General features: G+C 39.6%; 1 protein-coding gene and 1 pseudogene across 1 annotated transcript in view; both read left to right on the top strand.

Moving 5' to 3' along the window:
* The window catches only part of FBXL7 (F-box and leucine rich repeat protein 7), a 400,496-nt gene that overhangs the window by 362,412 nt on the left and 19,536 nt on the right, over positions 1–18,548 (top strand). The gene's annotated exons all lie outside the window — the stretch shown is intronic.
* Positions 398–525, top strand: LOC136390048 (U1 spliceosomal RNA; annotated as a pseudogene).

Below are 18,548 nucleotides of genomic sequence, written 5' to 3'. Positions count from 1 at the left end.
ATGAAGCTTAATTTCAGTTATCCCTGCTTGCTCCCTTCATTATGCTGGTTTATGGATGATCATCCTGCCAATAGGGCTTTACCCTCCATAAACCAGAGATCCTTTACGTTTCTTACTTCTCAGGGGACACTTAGTGTTCACAGAGCCACGGTGAAAATACTTTTCTAAAAAAATAAGGAGAAACTTTGGAAGCTGCATATGTGTTTGCTCATGTGTGTTCACGTGCATGTACCCATGTGTGCCTATGACTCACAAGCACATATTTTCCAGGAATCGTGGCTCACAAAACATAACCAACAATTGCACTCTCCTCAAAGTGATTTAAAGTGCCACAAATATTTCTTTGCATTGAGCAAATTCATTGTGACTCACCTTCAATTAAAAGGCCTAACTATCTATACTTACCTGCCAGGGAAGATACCATGATAACGAAGGTGGTTTTCCCAGGACAAGCCTTACCCACTGCACTCCAGATGTGCTGACCCCTGTAATTTCCCCAAATGTGGGAAACTCAACTGCTAAAAAAAAAAAAAAAAGAAAGAAAAAAAAAAGCCAAACTGTGCTTTGTTTTGCTTTGGGCTGGAAAGAGGAAAAAAGAAAAAGCTTAACAATTCAAGACACAGATAAATTGCTTTTTTTTAAACAAAGACTCATTGCATTTATAAACGTGGGTCTCCCATAATTTTTAAAAGTCGTTTATATGTGGGGATGAGCCTTATAAACAGTACAGCCTAGTCAAGGCTATGGTTTTTTCCAATTAAAGGACTGGACCCGACAAGACCACCAATTGTTCTGTTGTGTTTTGGAAGCTTGATCCAAGTTTACATTTCCAGCCAATGCCTCACCCCTTGTGTTTATGACAGCACAAAAGAGCTTGCTCTGGGAATTTCCCGAGGGGAAGTCATGGCAGCGTGCACTGTCACCGGGAAGGAGAGCGCAGGAGGGAAAGAGGTGGCACGTGACATGGAAAGCCGGAGAATGGATCATTGCTCTTCACTTGACATTGAAATCCCACATTGGATTCTCCTACATATCAAAAACGAAAATATTTTCAGTGTTTGGACATATGTAGGAATTGCCAAGTGGAGAGTTAAATCTGAGAAAGTACCCCAACATCAACCGTTTGCACAGCTGTTGTTGGAAATGACTCCACGCCATCCCAATGTGTCTAGTGAATATAAATATTGACCATGTGCATTTCCTGGCTTTGTTTAGGGGTCTCCCTGAAGATTGTGCACTAATAAGTACCTTACTAAACACACTTTGTGTAACACTAACTCCTGTGAGGGTTGTCACTCTGTTCTCTACTTATAATCATGTGTAAAATAACTCTTTCGTGGGGATTCAGAAGTATCACATGTGGTTATTTTGGTAAATTTGTGAGGATTGACTGTGTTAGTGTCTGTGAAAGTATTTTAAATGCATATGTGCTTTTTCAGTGGAGAGAGAAGGAAATGCTAATGTTTAAAAACAAATGGTAACTTATTCTGGGACTCCTTGTTCCCTGATGGCTGCCATGTTTTTCTGCTGAGCGTCCACCTGCTCCTACAGGCACCTGGACTCGAGACTCTACAGTGGAGCCTCCTCATGTCTGACACCATGGTGCCACAAGGTCTAGATGTCCCTGAACTCTTTTCCTCAATCAAAATCCCGTAGCTGGACAATCTGAGAAGCCAATTAAAAGAGATTTTATAAAGTGCATTCAGAGTAACTAAATCCAATTTATATTGTATTATCATCCCGGAACTGATCAATAGTTATTAATTTTGCTTTCCAAATTCTGCTGAAGTGGTTATGGTGACTCACCTATAAATTCCACCTGAAATGCTGGTACAATACCTTCCAGAAGCCACTGAGTTTTACTGCCATGATTTTAACGTTTGCATGGTGACATTTTTAAACTACTAAGTTCTTAAGAGAACTATTTGGTCATGTTTGGGAAAAGTCTCATAAAAAGATGAAGTCTGAGACAAGTAACCTTCTGCACCTTACTTACTCTTGGTGGTCATTCTCTCACTTATGTGTAAATTTCTCTCTATTTTGGAAAAAAAGCTAAAATTGGTTTTTATGTTCCTAAAGCCTGGAGTTCAGGCATTACCAAAACTCCCCCCCCCCTCCTCCATTTAGACTTCTTTCTTTGTTCGTTCTGTGCGAGCATGTGGACTGGTTGCTCCACATCACAGACAGTCAACGACAAATCCAGGGAGGGAGACAAACAAGCAGAAAAGAAAAGTATATTAATACCCTCTCAGGGACAATAAATGGTATTAAACACTCTGAAATTTACCAATAGCTGACTGCAAGCCAATGAAAACCTTCTCCTTCAGGTTTTAGTGGTTGAAGATTAACAGGCTGAGAATTTATTCTTCAAGGAGTAGCATCCAACCTTCTTGATGCGTCCCGAAACAGCCCTACCTGGGATTAAGATAAGATTCCTCCTTGTGTGATTTATCAGGAGACTTGTCTTCCTCACTGAAAAGCAAAAGCTTAGATTTCTTAGAAAAGCATTGAGCAATGGAAATTTACCTAGTGGTCCAAAGTGAGGGGACACGGGAACACCTGTGGTGTTTTCAGAGTTAAAACAGCAGAAGCTATGTATGACCTGAGTCAGCTGAAACCTGCATTAAATATATGCCAATGAATTTCATGCTCTCTAGCTCACTGGTTCTTCAGCCCCCTCCTATATTAGAATACTGGGAGCTTTGAAAACCTCCAGTGCCTATGGTATACCCAGGTCAATTAAAATGTCATTTTAGGAGGTACAATCCAGGCATAAGTGTTGTTTTACCCCCCCCCCCAAAGTAATTTCACCTTGCAAGCAAGTCTGAAAATCAGTGCACTAAACAGAGCACTGGTAAATTTCTGCACATGCACAGCTCCTATGGTTTGAGTGTTTCAACTTTCAGGGTCCATTTGTTCTTCCTTTCCACAAACACATATTTATTCAGCAGCATTCCCCAAATAAAAACCAAGAATAAGACTTGCAAAAGAAAACAACAAACTGCCTGACCTGTGGTGGCGCAGTGGATAAAGCGTCGACCTGAAAATGCTGAGGTCGTTGGTTCGAAACCCTGGGCTTGCCTGGTCAAGGCACATATGGGAGTTGATGCTTCTAGCTCCTCTCTCTGTCTCTCTCTCCTCTCTCTCTCTCTCTCTCTCTCTCTCTCTCTCTCTGTCTCTCGCCCTCTCTCTCTCCTCTCTAAAAAAAATGAATAAATAAATAAAAACATTTAAAAAAAAGAAAAAGAAAACAACAAACAAACAAAAATTCAATCAGGCCAATTTAAGAAACCAAGGTGGGAGAAAGGTGGAGCAGTCATAGCTTAAGAAAGATTTCTCATAGTGCTGACTTTATAATGGGCAAAAATTCTTGGAAATATCAGGCTTCATTCTCTCTTTTCAAAAAAGAGAACATTGACAGAGCTCAGCCTCAGTGTCCTCTGAAGAGGATCTGAAAATGCACGTGGGACTCCAGCAAGAATCCTTGGCTTCTTAGCTTGACCTTTCAATATGTGAACTCCAGGTACTACAAACAAATTCAGAAGGAAGTTATAATTTCTTATAATAAAATTGGCGATACTATTAAAGACAAAATAAAATTACTTGATAGGGATATATTCAAAAATAATCAACACAATTAGAAGAATCTAAGAATAGAGCATCGACCCAATGTGTGGAAGTCCCGGGTTTGATTCCCTGCTAGGGCACACAAGAGAAGCGCCCATCTTCTTCTCCACCCTTCCCCCTCTCCTTTCTCTCTGTCTCTTTCCCTCCTGCAGCCAAGTCTCCATTGGAGCAAAGTTGGTCCTGGTGCTGAAAATGGCTCCATGGCCTCCACCTCAGGCACTAGAATGACTCCACTTGCAACAGAGCAACAGGGCAATGGCCCAGATGGGAAGAGCATCGCCTCTGGTGGGCTTGTTAGGTGGATCCCGTTTGGGCACATGCGGGAGGTTATCTCTCTGCCTCCGCATTTCTCACTTCAGAAAAATTCACCAAAAGAAGAAGAAGAAGAAGAAGAAGAAGAAGAAGAAGAAGAAGAAGAAGAAAAAGAAGAAGAAAAATCTAAGAAATGCTAAAATCTATCATCTATGTAGAGAGAAGTCAAGCTTAAATATAGCCATATTATTAGTAGTATTTTCTCTGCATAATTTGCCCTTTTCTTGTATTTTTTGTTATAACCTATTACCATTTGTATACTTCAACTGGTTTTAAATAGTTTTAAAAAGACCTCCAATGACACAAAGTAATTAATCACTTCCTAATTCTACCATATGCACTCAGATCGGTCAAAAAAGTAGAATCTTTAAGTATCTTCAAGTTCTTCCTGCCTGACCAGGTGGTGGCACAGTGGATAGAGTGTTGGACTGGGATGTGGAGGAAACAGGTTCAAATCCCTGAGGTCTCCAGCTTGAGCATGAGCTCGCCAACTTGAGTGTGGGGTTGTTGTCTTGAGCATGGGATCATAGATATGACCCTTTGGTTGCTGGCTTGAGTCCAAAGGTCACTCACTAGCTTGAAGCTCAAGGTTGCTGGCTTGAGCCCAAGGTCTCTGGCTTGAGCAAAGTTTCACTTGCTCTGCTGTAGCCCCCTAGTCAAGGCACATATGAGAAAGCAATCAATGAGCAACTAAGGTGCCACAATGAAGCATTGATGCTTCTCATCTCTCTCCATTCCTGTCTGTCTGTCCCTATCTGTCCCACTCTCTGACTCTCTCTCTGTCTCTGTCAAAAAAAAAAAAAAGTTCTTCCTCATGTCAGATATGTACCAATCACTTATAGTATAAGCCTAACCTAGGGACAGCAGACTTCCAATGATTTTATATATATCCTTCTCTTAACTTCCACCCTGCACAGATCAAAGTACTCTCTATTGATATTAAGTTACTGTCTTTATCATTTAAAATCTTGGAAAGAAAGAGAAATCCTACATATAATTTTCTGTATTTTAGAATCCATCCACTCAACACATATTTATTAAGTACATATTTTGTGTAAGCTCAACTCTGTTGTAGAAGTTAGAAATATATCAGAAAACAAAAGAACGATGAAATCTTTTGAGCTTACAGCCTAGCTAGCAAAGGGAGGCACACAGTTTTATGCATTTATATGTATGTGGATGGGGCATAATTGAAAGCTTTGAAAAAAATCATTGAAATCCTTACAATTTTTCCAGGAAAAAAATGTCAAATTAAATTATAATAAATAAGGTATGTGCTATAATCTGGATATATTGTATTTTAGTGGATGTTTCATTTGCAAACATTACAACTTAGACATCACTTATCCTTTAAATTCTATAGGAATGATCATCCAATTCTGATGCTTAGGTCATTTTTTTTCATATTTTGAAGCCAATGGTTAATTATAAATTTGGAATTTAATCTATCAGTGCATCCTGAGAGCCCAAAGCAGGCAAAATAGCCTCTAAAATTACCCATTTCATAGTTCCAGCAATGGGATGGGAGCATCTCACCCAGGGTGAAGATAATAACCTCTAAGCCAATCTCTATATCCTGGCTATGGACAAACAAGAGAGGCTTATGGTCCCAGTTCCCCAGCCCATACGCCTGCCGGCTAATGAAGTAACTCTTGCCAGTTCCTTCCTCCTCTGACCCTTTGAAATGCAGATTACCTGGACAGCTTATTTGGACATCTGTTGTTATTGACGAACATCAGAAGATGTTGTCCTATCCTAGGGCTGCTATTACAATTATTCTGTAGGCCTTAGTAACTGTTTCTGAAAATGGAAAAATGCCTATCTTGACACAGTAAAATGTTAAGTCTACAGAAAAATCTTATACCGAAAAGTGCTTTATAAACTATAGCAGTGACCCTACCTGGTTGGCGCAGTGGTAGAGCATCACCTGACATGTGGGTGTCCCAGGCTCAATTCCTGGACAGGGCACACAGGAGAAACAACCACATGCTTCTCCACCCCTCCTCCCGTCCTCTCTCTCTCTCTCTCTCTCTCTCTCTCTCTCTCTTCCCGTCCTCCAGCCCTGGCTTAGTTGGAGCAAGTTGACCCCAGGCACTGAAGATGGCTCCAAGGCATCACCTCAGATGCTAAAATAGCTCAGTTGCCAAGCAATGGAACAATGGCTCCAGTTGGGGGCTTGCTGGGTAAATCCCGGTCAGGGCGCATGTGGGAGAGTGTCTCTCCGCCTCCCTGCTTCTCACTTAAAGAAAACAAAAATTATAGTGGAAAATGCAGTGTTTTCTAATATAACAAATACTTTTGAGGTTCTTCTAAATTCAAAAAATATATATTGGAGTATTCCATGCAATCACTCAGCTTGCAAAAGATAAGCAGAAAGGCTCCAGGATCTAAATCCAAAGCCTTTACTTGTCCCATTTATTAATTCAACAAACACTTATTAAATACCTATTAAGTGTGAGGCACTTTTGTAAGATGCTAGGAAAAGAGTTGTGAGCAAGATAATAAGGGTACCAATAGTCATGGAGCTTACAGCCTAATAAATAGGAAGATAAATAAAGATGGAAAGTGCTGTGCTGCTTCAATGAGGCATACATCATATGTTGATGGATCCATGCAGTAGCTCATGAAATAGTCAGTACTTGAATCAAGCCTTAAAAGATTTTAAAACACATGAAAGAAGATGGGACAACAGATCATGCTCCTAGAAACAGTAAACAGTCCAATTTTCTGGAGGTAGGCCACACCAAGGGAGATATTAGGTTGAAAAAGTGTGTTGAAGACCCAACAAGGCTAGCCTTCCAGGATAGGGAAGAAGTCTGAATTCAGTAGGCAGTGGGGAAAGCAGTTTAAGATGTCAAGTAAAGGAGTAAGTGGATGACAGGTGTGTTTTAAGACCAATCCAGGCTCTGGCCGGTTGGCTCAGTGGTAGAGTGCCGGCCTGGCGTGCAGGGGACCCGGGTTCGATTCCCGGCCAGGGCACACAGGAGAAGCGCCCATCTGCTTCTCCACCCCTCCCCCTCTCCTTCCTCTCTGTCTCTCTCTTCCCCTCCCGCAGCAAAGGCTCCATTGGAGCAAAGATGGCCCCGGGTACTGGGGATGGCTCCTTGGCCTCTGCCCCAGGCGCTAGAGTGGCTCTGGTCGCAACAGAGCGACGCCCCGGAGGGGCAGAGCATCGCCCCCTGGTGGGTGTGCCGGGTGGATCCCGGTTGGGCGCATGCAGGAGTCTGACTGTCTCTCCCCATTTCCAGCTTCAGAAAAATACAAAAATACAAAAAAGACTGATCCAACCAGAATAGATTAGAGTGGAAAAGAGTAAAAGGAATGAAACCCATTGGGAGACCATTGTTACCATTAAATATCTTTTATAATGTCACTATGACTCATAAAAATAATAATGAAACACACTGCCATGCCAGCATGCAAAGGTAAGATACTTAGCATGGATGCACAAAACACAAAGGTATCTAGCTAGTTTCCCATCCTCATGTACTTACCATGTTTTCCAAACTCATGAATTTAAAGATCTCTTTTTAGCCTTGTTTAGTATAGTGTAAAGCCAGTAGCCACGGCCACCATCACAGCCGCCTGGCTCATGCAGGTTCGCACTAGATTCAGACAGACGGTAAAGAAACAACGGAGCGAAGAACTGGTGGGCCATTACCTTTAATCCTAGCTTGCACCCGGCGGGCAAGTAAAAACACACACTGCGCTCCAAAACCCACTCATTCAGTGCTCACAAAGCCACTGACTTTTCCGAGTTTCCTAGAATCAAAAGTTCCTAGCTCACTACCCTTATTCACCTCTGTTCCCCATCTCCTTCTCTCTGTACAAACTCTGCTCAAACTGGCTTCTCCTTCAGCAGTTCACCATCTTGGCTGCTTCTCCTCTCCTCCACGCGGCCTTTCTCTGCTCTCTTCTCTAATGCTAATCTCAGGAACCGAGAGAGAGCAAGCTCCCGTTCTGCCCCACTTTTTAGTGTAGAAATCAAAACCTTTAAGCCAATCTACAAACAAAGAAGTCTCTGATACAAAGTCACTTATCTGAGGCATAATGGGGTTCCTCATGAGAGTGCACCACCCCACATCATGCAATCAATCAAGGGTGTGGGGAAAAGCTTAGTCTTAAAACTAAGCCTTAGGCTATAACGACCCTGCCTGCTTACAGCCTGTCCCCCACACCCAATGCAAACTATAAACGAGCAAACATATATACCATATTTACAAACTTTTTTGACCAACATATAGCTATCACATCGGAAGTAGGGTAAACCAGGATTCTACTCGTGTGCTGAGCAAACACTCACAAAATGAATCTAGTTCTACCAGGAGCCTCACAAGCAAGAGCATTTGTTCACAACTATCCATCAGCTAGCCTTTTCTGGTGGGGCAGAAAGGACTCAGCCTCTTTCTCTCCAACCACATTGCCTATGCTGGTCATTTACTTGAAATCATGAAGGTGAGGCCGTAAGCAACAGTATTCTGTAAAGCCAGCCATTATTTCTGGTGGTAGAGCAATGCCAGCCAGCAACCAGACTGATGGAAAGATTGCGTGTGAGAGAAAGAGAGAGATCCTATGTATCAGTCAGCATAAGAAGAGAGAAATGGGGAATTTGAGTTGAGCACTCATCATTCTCAAAGGACATTTGTGTATTGATTCCAACAAAATTGTTCTTGTGTGTAGCTATGTGAAAAATGTTTTTCTTTATGGTAAAATTTAGATTTTAGCCTCAAGCTAAAAATATGTGTCAGAGGATTGAGCTCCCCACCTGAAGCAGTTCCCATAGACGCCTGGATAAAATTCAGGGTATTCTTGGCTCAGCCACGCCATTCTACCTACAGAAGAACTGCAGCTCAGCGCTCATTGTGAACCTGTTCAGTATCACCCACATTCGCCCAGCAATCCCTCTGTTTATTTTCCCTTTCAGCTTGGAAGTCACTTCACTGCACCTGCTTATCTCCTGCCAAGTATTTTTTTTTTGGCCAGCTATTTCTGTTTCTTATAGGGATGTTTTGTTTTCCCTTCTTTTTGAGGAGAACTGAATCATTCATAGTACATTCAAAACTAAGAATATATATATTCTTATGCATATATATATATGTGTGTGTACATATATCTTTATATAGATAAAAGTGTGTAAGACATGTATAAAGCTGTGTAAGATATAGTATATACAGAGTCTGTGGTACCATTATATACCATATATACCATTATATGGTATTTTTACTTAGATGTTCTGAAATATTACTGTTTCAAAAGTTCTGCTGATTAAAATAGCGTGTAAGATCATTTACACAGAAAAGGTGTTGTCATTAAGATATATAGATCTGAAAAAAAATCAACATTTTATAAACTTAAATTTTTTTATCTGAATGACTTGATAAAATAATTCAGAAAACAAAAAAATGTGAAATTTCTAGTCTTGCTCCTGCAACACTTAAAGACACCGGGAACAGCCGTATCACTGTATTGGACAAGCCCGGAAGGGTGTGCCATGCAGTCTGGCCCCAGCAGGAACCATTCAGGGACCTGAAAGAGAAAGCAGAACAAAAAACTCCTGGAAAACTAAATAATTAATAAAAGAAAATGGCAAGAGCCGATAAGAATCTCCCTACAATTATAACTGGTAAAGGAATGGAGCTTTGAATGGGCTTACTATAAGAATGTTGATGGTAATGATTAAAGATTAAAAGAAGAATCTTTAATTCTATTTTTAAAATACATAACTAAGAAAATGTTACCAAGTATTTCTCCCTGGTTGTTCATGTAGAAATTTGCCCCTGGTGCTGAGAGTAGAAAATGGAAGAAAGCATGATGTATGAACTCAAGAGCCACTTCCCATTGGGTATGAAAAGATTAGCTATTAGGAAAACTGTTTAAGAGTGGTTTTTCTTGGGGTAGGCTTATGTCATCTATGCCCACAAGAATATCCTCAGTTTATTCACACTAAGAAATAATTGATTGTTAGTATTTTGCATTCACCTGTTCCAGAGATATCTTCATTTTAACTTGAGATCACAGGAAGGCATCCCTAAAGACAAAAATCCATTATTGGGGACAGAAAAGGGAAGTCATCCTCACCATGTTCCTCAACTAAAAGCAAAATATGTTCTCACACAGCTGTCCCGGCCCCACCATATTAAGATTCGTACTGAATTGCAAAGAAAGGAAAAATTACTTTTCATGGTGTTCAAGTCTATGGGATCTGTTCATGGTCTAACAGCAAAGCCAGCCATGAGATAGAAAAAATGATAGGCAGAGATATTAAACAAGATAATTACTTCCTTTGAGTAAGCATTTTGTTCTCTCTAGGCCTTGGCCAACTTGCAGAGGGGATAGAGTGCCATCTTGGTCTGCTGAGGTCACGGGTTCAGTCCCTTGTCAGGGCACATATGAGAAGCAAGCAAGGAGTACACAACCAAGTAGAGCAATGAGTTGATGCTTCTCTCCCTCTCCTTCTCTCTATTTCTCTCACATCAATGGAAAAATTTAAAAGCATTTTGTTACCTTCTAAATGAAATACTTTATAATTCTCAGAAAACTTCTTATTGTGGATTCTCTATTGGAGTCAAAGCAACATATGAAAATAAACCAGATGTTTAAATCCTAGAATCTTATGAGAGAACCCTGGAGTACACCATACATATTCTCAGTTAAATGATAAATGAACAAATAAAGCTGACGCCTGTGATAGTAGAAATTAAAGCATTGATATGTAAACAGTTTGATTGCAAAAAGAAGAAAATCACTGTTACTGTAACTTCTGATATTTATCAGCATCTGTGCCCATTGGTCCAATTGATAGAGTTCTAGTTTTCTTTAGAACAATTTTACCTCACAACCCAAAGGTAAATTAGGTGATAACTTCTGCAACGGGCTCAATTGAAATTAAGAATCTTTAGAAGACAGAAATCTTTGAATTCTTATTATAACCTAAATTCTTTCATAAAGTATCAAGTAGAAACCTACTAAACTTCAAGATCATGTGTAGGAAAAAAATCATAAAAATCAGAGATAGATTCTTTAGTTGCCAGATTTTTCGGTGGTTTCTCCAATTTCTAAAAGCCATATATTGTACCACACAGTTAACTGTAGAATGGTGCCAGCAGTGCCAAATATTCCCTCTCTAATTGTTCATTTTTAATTAAGTTATAATTTATTTCCCCAGAAGATTTTTCCTCAGTGAACCACACATTAGAGCAAGTGAGAATCTGATAAAAAAAATTATATGACTTAATTTCACACATTGCATCACCTTTTTTGAGTAGAACCAAGACCTAGATCATTCTCCTACCTCTGGAAAGATTTTTTTTTTTAATCATACCCAATACAAGGCACCAACTAAACAGCCATAAATTTGCAATTGATGAGCTTTACATTCTGAGTGATTTTTAAGCTGGGTGTGATTGCCGTGTTTTGCTGTATATTGGATAGGTTTCTTGTTTCAGATTATTATCAGTCGCTTTAGAACACAAGTGCATAGGGAATTTAACTGCATCTTTCAATTACGATTAACTTGCCTTGTGCAGACTATCAAAAGGATGTGATTATAGGTTGACCAGAAAACTTCACTTAATTAGGACCCCAAAGCACTCTACTCCAGTGACCCTGCTTCTCCATTCTTGTCCAGTTTTCCAAGTGAGAAAGGTCCCAAGCAGCTGCCTCCTGTCTTGTCACTCCTAGCCTTCTCTCTGTGCCTGTAGGGTGCACAGTGACAGTTTTATATTGGTTGTCTTGCTTGCACATGTGCTTTTTCCCCCTCAGAGCATATGTTTAATATTTGGGACAGAACAGGATGTTTAAAGTTATGAAGTTATCAGTTTGTTTTCCTTAGAAGGCACAGATGCCCCAACATGCAAAGTCCCAGAGTTCTTAATGTCCTCATAGCAGAAAGTGCCCACCATTGCATCTATGTTTACATAGTTATTATTATCTAAATGGCCTAATGTTTTGAGCCAGCACATTTTCACAATTTGCTGCCATTATGTTGACAGAGGACAACTGAATAATATACAAGAAAGAAATCAGTGCTTTGATTAAAAGAAAAATATGTCCAGATGACTTGAGGAAGTTGCTCCAACCCAGCTTTCCACATGAGATCTTATACTTCCATCTGCTCCTATAATCCCAAAGCTTCCCTCCGATGCTGTATGGGCATTCACAGTGCCCCACATTTGAGTGGGGAACTTGCTGTTCAGGAAAGACTTTCCTAGCTTCTTTTGTAGCCCCCTAGTCCCCAAAAAGGTTTCAAGTTAGCTTGGTACACTTCAAGAGGCAGAAATTCAATATAGTTCTTTCACTGCACTAAGTCCCCGAATCTGGGAGAAATTAGCAGAGCTGTCCTCAGAAATTCACATCATGTTGTCACTGCCAGTCCTTCCGGGTGGCTTCAGTGTCTTGCCACTCTGATCTCTAAGTGAGCATGGTACGGTCTTTCAACAAAGTTGTGATAATGTTGATGATGAAGGTTGCAAGCAGTAGGTTCTGGGCAAGTAATTTCTGCAGGATTGACTAGTGAACCACCTACCAATAGTCTGGGTCCAGAGCTTTTGGGCAGAAGTGCTGCGAGGGAAAGACACAGGGATCGCCCCTCTGATAAAGGCTGGCAGACCCTGTAGAAAACTCAGCAGGCTGAAAGCCAGACAAACCAAATGAATATATTGAGGAGCAGAGTACATTTCCAAAGAAAGTGTTATAACAGTTCTGAAACAAAAGACTGGAAAAGGGGACAAACTGAGCAAAGACAATGTTTCTTCCCTCAAAGATCTGACTCTAAACTCTTCAGTTGAAGGACTCTCTAGTTAAAGGTAGGCGTCCAGGATTCCTAGGTCTCTGATTCCCCAGCCCCACCCTGTTCTCTGCATATTTAGCCACTGGGTGAAGACTGTTAAAGACTGGAGTTGGGTGGAGGGTGCTTAGATGTAAATACCAAGAAATTTGATTGAGTCTCTCCTCATCCATTACCATTCAGTTACACTTCTCTCCAGGACCATCAATACCACCTTCTTGGTTAATGTGGTGTTATCTTTTTCTGTCCTCTGTCCTCTATACACAAATGTAAACAGACTATTTCTGACTAGCAACAGTTATTCCTAATCCTTTTACAAAAATAGGGAGGAGGTAGGGGAACTCAGAATTTATTAAGATGATTTACTTTTACATGATTTTAGCTCTTAATTTTGAAAGAAGCGTTAATAGATATTTAGGGGATCTCCTTTAAAAGATATTTTAAAACTTCACAATGCAGAAACTATCTTAGTGGGGGTTTTTCTTTTTTTATTTCCCATCCAACTTAAATTCTTAAAAACAAGGTAGAGGTCAAAGTGCCACTAATTCGTGCAAAGAAGTCTAGCACAGGGGCAGGGGAATATGTACTGCTATCTTTCACCCAGTCTAGGAATCAGAATTGTGGATAATGGCTTTTTCTTTATGTAACTTGTGATGAGTAAATTTTTACATTCTATGAAGAGGGAAGGGAACTTAGAAAAATTATTTGTTTGAGGTTGGCACTGTGCAATACAGCACCCCTGGAACATCCTATGGTAGTTCCTACATTTCAAGGTATGGCATATTAGTATTTCAAAATCTTTATAGAAACTTTTCTATTGTATTTATACTTTAATTTTTATTTTTAAAGCCATAGGGCTACTTTGGGCATTATTTTTCTTGGCTATTTTGATTTAAAGATGTATTCTTCTGTTTGGATATACATATTTTTGAGGTTTGAGCCAGCTTTGTTCATACTAGATTATCAGTCTAATGTAAAATTGCAATAGACAATTTTCTCATATGTTATATACTTATTCACAATGAAAACAGAAAACTTAGAATAGTGATGTGAAGATACAATGCTCTTTGTTCCTTATTTTGATTATGTGGCAATACTAAACTAAGAGGAGTAATTTTAAACCCTTTGTGGATTTTGTGGCAAAAACAGAGGTCCCTTGCTATAATGAACTCTAAGGTAGATTATAGTTACAATGGATTGCTTCTAATTTTATTTTTGTTTTACACAATAATCATAAGAAGTAAAACCATTTCCAGGGATAAAGGATAGCTCTGGTCATAGCCCAAAATTATTTTCAGCACTGTAAGAAACAAAAAAGGAACTTAACTAATAACTGCACATTTGCTATCTTGCACATTAATTTTGGTTAAGATAGTCTTAAATTTTTCCCCAAGAAAACAAAGTTTCTATTTCATAACTATTTGACTATATTTATTTGGGCAATTTTTTAATAATGATAAAAGGTATGTTCTTTAGTTAACATGACTGGCCAAAGAAGAATGTTAAATACAAATATCTGGCCATTTCTTTGTGGTTTATGCTACTCTGTACTGTACTCAAGTATCATAACAGTCAATCACTGGATATCCAACTATGTAATTTCATAGACTCGCAACATGGCCAAAAGGCTGAATTAACCATTTTGCAAAATGCTGTTTTAACCATCTTTTTATTAGCTTGATCCATGAAGCAACACAAAGCAATCTTTTCATTATAAACCATACTTCTTTTTGAGAGAGAGAGGAAGAGAGCGAAAGAGAAACATCAACTCATTGTTCTCCTTAATTGTGCCATTGATTGCTTCTCATACGTGCCCTGACTGGGGCTCCAACCAGCGCCCATTGGGTCCAGCTGGCACCCTCAGGATGGAGCCAATGACCACGGATCCGTGACCTCTGATGGGTGATCCTGTGATCAGCCGGCTAGAACCAGCTAGGGGCAGTCCTCTGTCAACTGTGTCACCAGCCAGTGCCAAACCATACTTTTCTTTTGTTCACAATGACCTAAAGTTAATGCCAAAACAATAGAACATTAATATTTTTCTTTAAAATTAAAAACCAAAGTGCCATTTTTATTTTATTTTCCCTCAGAGATTTGACCTCCTTAACCAAAAAGGACTAGCATTGCTTGAAGGCCAATGTGCAGATAATCTGGCTCAGAATAAGGAATGTGTTTAATGCTATTTCTACTGAATGAACCAGAAAAGTTTCTACCTCAAGGCTTTTATCTGGTCGATCTCTGAAAAATGAATCTGAAAATGTTTTTGTCATCTTTGATGATCTTTGCTTTTACTAATTTAATAGAGATTTAAACCAAATGAACAAATGTAACAACAAAAAATTTTAAGAAAAACTCAACCCACCAGCCTAGAATATATTATCAGAGTGTTAACATTTGCTGATCAAGTATTTTAAGTTTAGATCTAAATTTATGAAGGTCAACGAAGTGGGTCACTTATGAGAGCAGGCAGGTATCTCAGTATGGGCTGGGGAAGCAAAGAGAAGAATAAGGAGGTCAGGATGGAGGAGATGAGGTTCCCTCCCAATCTATTCATGAGCCCCCACCCCGACCCCACCCCATGTTACAAGATCAAATCACAGCTTCCTAGAACTATAACCTACTCAATAGGAAACACCCTAGTACAGTGGTACCTTGAGATACAAATTTAATTTGTTCTGCAACTGTACTCGTATGTCAGTCAACTTGTATATCAAACTGCCAATACTGGACCCATGCGCCAATGCGCCAACTAGCAGCAGCTTCTGGACTCATGACTCAAATCTCAGAATTTTGCTCGAATCTCGAACAAAAATATGGACCAAGTCGCAACTCGTATCTTAAAAAAAAAAATATTTGTATGTTGGTCTGTTCATATCTCAAGGTACCACTTGTATAGGAAATACAGTAGTCCCTCTTCATCCACAATTTCTGTTTTCACAGTTTCAGTTATCCACAATCAACCACGGTCCAAAAATATAAAATGGACATTTTCAGAAATGAATGATTCATGTTTTATATTGCATGCCTTTCTGAGCAGCATGATTAAATCTCATGCAGTCCTGTGCCATCCCGCCTGGGCAGTGTGAATCATCCCTTTGTCCACCGTGTCCATGTTGTATGTGCTCCCCACCTATTAGTTGCTCAGTAGGCCTCTCGGTTATCAGATTGGTTATCAGAAAGAAAGAGAAATCACAGCCACATAACTTTCATTACAATCTTATTGATAATTGTTTATTTTATGATTATTGTTGTTCATCTCTTACTGTTCTTAATTTATAAACTTAATCATAGGTATGTTAGGAAAAAAACATAGCCTAGATGTGTTGGCATTATCCTCAGTGTTAGGCATCCACTGGGGGTCTTGGAATATATTCCTCAAGGAACTAAAAGCATAGGTTGTCCAGTAAACAATCTTAAATTGAGATCATCACTAATGTATCAAATGAATACTTCTTCCCCTCCTGGTTTCCAACCTCGACTCCAAGCAGGTTTATTGTTGTTGCTGTTGTCTTTTTGTTTATTTATTTGTTTGTTTGGGTTTTTTTTTTTTTGTATTTTTCTGAAGCTAGAAATGGGGAGAGACAGTCAGACAGACTCCCGCATGCGCCCGACCGGGATCCACCCAGCACGCCCACCAGGGGCGACGCTCTGCCCACCAGGGGGCGATGCTCTGCCCCTCTGGGGCGTCGCTCTGCCGCAACCAGAGCCACTCTAGCGCCTGGGGCAGAGGCCAAGGAGCCATCCCCAGCGCCCGGGCCATCTTTGCTCCAATGGAGCCTTGGCTGTGGGAGGGGAAGAGAGAGACAGAGAGGAAGGGGGGGGGTGGAGAAGCAAATGGACGCTTCTCCTATGTGCCCTGGCCGGGAATCGAACCCGGGTCCCCCGCACGCCAGGCCAACGCTCTACCGCTGAGTCAACCGGCCAGGGCCTATTTATTTGTTTTTTTAATGATCTTGAGACTAAGTGGTAACTTTAAATACAACTAATGCAACATGTTATAATTAGGAGTTAAATTTTAGATTTTTTTAAAATCTTAATCCAAATACTGCTAAGAGGTTTATTCAATAAATATAAATTTACAGATATCTTTATAAAGAGAAATATGGCCTAGAAATTATGGACAGGTTAAGATACGGGTTTAATTGGAATGTTGATGAAAGGTCCTAATTCTACAGAGAAACAATTATGCAGTTGGTATGGAAGGTTTTCCCATAAGTATTACACTTTGTTTGAATTCTACTCTACAGCTGAATTTCCAAAAGGTAATCATTAATTTCCCTTTAAAATGAGGCTGTGGGTGAAAAAAAGTTGTGATTTAAGTTTTGAAGACAAGATAGTCAGTACAGAGCTGGGGCCATATGGGATAGCCATATATAAAGTCTTGTCCCCAAAAGCCGGGAGCTCATTGAAAAGTGTTTTTGTGCTTCTGAATAGTGGGTCTATTCTTTGGCCTGGGGACTCTCAAGAAGAGACTATGATCTTGGATTGTAGTAGGTCCAGTAGACTCCCCATGCAGAAAGTATGCCAGGTCAGGGAAGGTGCCCATCCACTCACCAAGATACAGAAACCTTAAGCAGCTAAATAAGACAATGTTAAATGCACTAAGTTTCTTCAGTTGTTAACTTTTTCTATTTGATAAAATATATAGAAAAAAATCCCACATCATTTGGTCATTCATTTTTCCAATTATTTAAAACTGACAATAGGGATATCGTATTTATGAGTCAATATTTATATAATACTTAGAACAGTATCTTGTAGATAATAAATGCTTTATACATATGTTTACATTAAAAGAAATTATAAATAATTTAAACAATGATAGATTACATTTTCAAATGACTAAGGAAATTCAAAGATTTGCCTTGCTTTAAGGGCATTCTAATTAATTATTGATCTTTTACATGTTTATAGGTGTACTGCAATTTCTCTTTTTTCTCACTAGAAAGTTGAATTTGTGAGATAGACCGCTGCTCTCTGGGGGGCCTCCTTCTGCTGTGAACTGAAAATTTATGTTTCTCTTTTCCAGACTCTAAATTCAATACCATACTAGGGATTGTGCTTTGAGAGATGCAAGCATTAGAATTTCGTAATTCATGGGGAAATAAGGCAAAAGCATATTCTGACAATTGAAGATAGAAAATAATTAAGGCTGCCAGATAAAGTGCAACTTGAAGGTTGAAAATGATAAATTGCAAGTCTGTTCATGAAAATCTGGAAGCTTCTTCTCAAGATAAGGGCTGGCTCACTTCCCCAGCTTCGCAGAGTTGCCCGTGAGCTCTCTCTGGAGGACAGTGAATAAATATTACTGTCTCACCTGCACAGTGGAAGGAAAGACAGTTCTGGTCACTTCAAGTGATGTGTGAATCACTTCTGGAGGGAAATAAAGTGATCCTGTTCCATCGTAAGGAACTAAACTTAAACAAAATAAGTCTTAAAATTCTAGGCCAATGTAAAAGTGTTATTCTTTTTTGTTTGCTGTGCATTTTCATGTCTTATTGTTAGTAGGAAGGAGCAGTGATGTGACTAATCTACAATAACAGGTGTCATGAAAACCAAAGCACCAAGAATTTGTCTCTGAGCCTCTTTAGAGGATGAGTGCTGGAAGAGACCTTTTTGTGTGTGCAAGTGTCTTTTCAAATATCTTCTGAGTAGACCAATCTTATTAAGCTAAGTATATATGTACTACCTTCAGCCTAAATTAAGTGGAGGGGAAGAGAAGACCTAAAAATCAAGTGTTGATGATGCACAGAGATGTTCCAACTTCTTCTTCAAGCTGAAACATCTGCTTCTCTCAAGTGATTTCTTTAAAATATTTCCAACT

This window comes from Saccopteryx leptura, chromosome 1, assembly GCF_036850995.1.
Source record: "Saccopteryx leptura isolate mSacLep1 chromosome 1, mSacLep1_pri_phased_curated, whole genome shotgun sequence".
NCBI lineage: Eukaryota > Metazoa > Chordata > Mammalia > Chiroptera > Emballonuridae > Saccopteryx > Saccopteryx leptura.
Note: the sequence above shows the minus strand (reverse complement) of the source record. Positions and strands in the feature narration are given on the sequence as shown.